The 3,786-nt window shown below is 46.9% G+C and overlaps 1 pseudogene; it reads right to left on the reverse strand.

Moving 5' to 3' along the window:
* Positions 1-1,383: 1,383 nt before the first annotated feature.
* Positions 1,384-2,969, reverse strand: LOC125148659 (Y-box-binding protein 1-like; annotated as a pseudogene).
* Positions 2,970-3,786: the final 817 nt, after the last annotated feature.

A 3,786-nucleotide genomic window follows, 5' to 3' on the forward strand; every position in this document is an offset into this window, starting at 1 on the left:
TTTGCCTAAAAGTTACCTCGGGAGAGAGGCTAGTGAAGTTGACTGGTGAGTGTGAAAGAAGAGAGGAGTGTTGTGGAACCAGGCTTCTGAGGCTGAAGAGGATGCAGTCAAGTGTACAAGTGAGGCGAGCATGATCCTTGAAAAGGAGGAAGGACTCAGAGGGGAGCAAAGGGAGTGTGAGGTGAAAGTGAGGTGGAGGGGACTTGAGTGTGAGGAGGTGACACTGTAGAGTCAGAGGCCAGGATCCTGTGGGGTGGTCCATGAGGGTACGCACACGGGAGGGGGTGGTGAGGGGCATCCAAGAGAGGGTTTGTAAAGAGCGGTGAGGGCCCCTCCATCTGGCTACTTAGCATGGCTGGACCGTGGACTCAGAACTTTGTCTGTGATGTTAATATCCTGGAAGTTGGAGCAGAACAAGTGGGCAGTGGGACTCGTCTAGGGTTAGGGATGGACAGGCTGAAGATGTCCAAAAGGTGAGGGATTTTTTGTATGTGTCCAAAATGGCGTAATCACAAAGGTTGTGTGACTTCTAGGTCGGTAGCGAAGCACGTGAAACTAGAAGCCTTGTGGTTAGGAGAACGGGAGGGGACTAGGAAGCAGATGAAGAAGAGCAGGTTTGGCAGGGTGAGGGAATCTAAGCGCCAGGGGGTCAGGAGATGGTGGTTGGGTCGTGGTTTGCATCTGGATTTGGTTTTGGCCGAAGTGTCAGTTTACAGGTTGATAGGCAGGTAGGTTGGTGTTTGGCTCCGTGACCAGGATGGTGGCTGCTGAGGATGACAGTGTTTGAAGTCAGCTTGCATGTTGGAGCCCATAGGATCGGGGGAGGTTTGGTGTGGGGAGGAAGATGGTGGATTCAGTGCTGACTGACATCAGCTCACTGGGGAAGTTGGACGGTGCCTTGAAGATCAGTCTCCTAACAGAAGGATAAATCTTTTTTGGGGGGCAGGGGTGCTAAATAAAGTAGCAGATTTTGACTAGTCTACAATTCAGATTTAACTATTATGATATGCTATTATAATATTATGTAAAATACTCACATAAAAAATAATATATATTTATTTAAGGCCTTTATTAACAGGTGCTTGCTGTTTGTTGACTTTTTTTGGGAAAAAAAAAAATCAAGGTGTAAACTTTTATTACAAATTAAAATGAGGCTCTTAAAAGTCTCAACTTGACCAGATATGAAACAATTTAAAAATCTTTAAAGGTGTATTGGAGGGGGGAAAAAAGTTTTTTTTTTTTTGGTTTTAAGAAAAACCAGGCTTTTTTTTTTTTTAAACACATTTGTCATCACCAAAAAGTGATGTCTTTAGGTGAAAATAAAAACCCCATGCTGCATAGACAATGCAGATCTGTTTATCTGGTCAGTGGGGAAAAAGCAAGCATTTACCGTCTTCAGCTCCAATCTTTTGCTCATTTCTTTGTTGGATGACTAAACCAGATGCTTGTAGCGATGGTAAGCTGGCATTTACTCAGCCCCGTCCTGCTCAACCTTGCTAGCGGACGAATTCTCCACTGGTGGATCGGCTGCCTGTGTCTCTTTGCCATCTTGTGGTTGAGGGTTTTCTGGGTGTCTGCTTCTCCGTAATTGGAAGTTGCGGCGGTACCAAAGCTGAGCTGGCTGCTGACCTTGGGTCTCATCTCCTTGCTCTTCCTTCTCTTCTTCATTGCCATCCTCTCTAGGCTGCCTTTAGCAAGGAGGACCCCTTCAGAATCTTTGTCTGTAACCTCGGTACTTAGTATGTCTCACTGGTCTACCTTGTTCTCCTGCATCCTGCTTGTCAGCACCTTCCATCACTTCCCCCTGCACAGGAGGCGCCGAGGACTGTGGTCTGCATCCACGAGGTCTCTGCTGGTACTGAAGTGGGAACCTCCGCCTGTGCCAGGGCCAGTGCTATGGGGCCCGGCCTTCAGGAGCACTCTCCCATCCCTCTTTTTTTCTCCCACTTTCACTGTTGTAATTCTGCTGGGAATTGCGCCCCTGCCACATGGAGAGTGTCTGTAATGGTTACGGCCCGCTGCATATTGACTGCCGTGTGCTGGAACTCCACCGGGGCCTGTAACGTTTGCTGCCTCGGCTCCCTTTCTCCTCCCACGACATCAGACCCCAGTCTCCCCTACTGCCTACACTGTGAAGGTATTTCCTGGGATTCTTCTTTATGGCAGTCTGGTGTACAAATACATCTTCCTCTGTGTCATTCCTGTTGATGAAACCACATCCGTTTCTTCCATTGAACCATTTGACTCTGTTGCCATGGGCTTCTTGTCCCCAGCGGGCAAGGTGCAGCCGATAGGAGGCCTCGTTCCCTGTGCCGTTGCCTGTGGTGCCGGGGTTGGTGCGTGCAGCGCTGTGGGCTGTGGTGATGGTGACCGGGTCCTGATGGTGACCTGGCCGGCAGCTGTAGCTCTGCGCAGGGTGTGAGGGTAACTAGGCCAGCTGCGGCGGGCTGCTCAGGGCTCTCTGGTGTCTGCTCTCTGCTCCCGCTATCGCTCAAACTCTAAAATAACATATGAGGGGCGCCTGGGTGGCGCAGTCGGTTGAACGTCCGACTTCAGCCAGGTCACGATCTCGCGGTCCGTGAGTTCCAGCCCCGCGTCAGGCTCTGGGCTGATGGCTCAGAGCCTGGAGCCTGCTTCCGATTCTGTGTCTCCCTCTCTCTCTGCCCCTCCCCCATTCATGCTCTGTCTCTCTCTGTCCCAAAAATAAATAAAAACGTTGAAGAAAAAAGAAATTAAAAATAAAATAAAATAAAATAACATATGAAAAGATTTGGACTGAACTGTTTTGCTTAGGCTGGCAGGGTGGAGTGTACCAGGGGTTAACTTGACCCACACCTACAGAGATGCTCGATTGCCGGCCCTGACCCGTTCTGTTCTGATTTGCCAGCCACTCCCAGACTTGTGAGAAGTGGCAGTGACTAACCCGGTCATTCCATCACCGGGAACCTGAAAGTACTTACTTGCAGCATCACTTCCTCAGGGGTCAGACACTTATAAAAGGTCTTCAGATTTCTCCTAAACTTTCATCAGTGTCAGACCATCAGTTTGTTTAACAGTCAGACCTTAAATCAGTGATAACCAGCTCCTGCTTGTCCACTTGCCAACCTCCACAAACAAAAACAAAAAATGAATTTAGAGATGCTTTCTTCTCCTCATCTAATGTCCACATATTTCTTTTTAAAAATTTGAAGTGTTTTTATTTATTTTGAGAGAGAGAGAGAAGGCGTGTGCAAATAGGGGAGGGGCAGAGGGACAGGGAGAGAGAGAATCCCAAGCTGACATGCAAGCCCCAACTCACAAACTGCGAGATCGTGACCTGAGCTGAAGTCAAGAGTGGGATGCTTAACTTATGAGGCACCCAGGTAGGTGCCTTAATGTCCACATATTTCTGCATACAGATACTACTGGGAAAGTAACAGTAAGGTAAAAAAAAAATTTGCGTTATTAAGTAATTGGAATTTTTCTTACTAGGAAAACAATAACATGTTTGTGTGGTGAAATATCGTTACGGTACCAAAAGATATACAATGAAAAGGAATTTTTCCATCTTGTCTTTTTCTTTTTGTAAACTTATAAATGCAACTCAGAGATACTTCTGGGCCAGATGAGAGTTGGTTCAAAAACTTTTGTGTGAATTAGAATATTATGAGGGAATATGATAATTAAGCTAGGAAAGAAACCCACCAATTGGATGTGATTTGCTAGTAAGCAGTTTTTAAAAGTTCAGTTTGGGGTGCATTTTGAGAATTGGAAGAAAGTAGGGAATATGTATTTTGGAAAGGGAAG

Source organism: Prionailurus viverrinus, chromosome D3, assembly GCF_022837055.1.
Source record: "Prionailurus viverrinus isolate Anna chromosome D3, UM_Priviv_1.0, whole genome shotgun sequence".
Classification (NCBI taxonomy): Eukaryota; Metazoa; Chordata; class Mammalia; order Carnivora; family Felidae; genus Prionailurus; species Prionailurus viverrinus.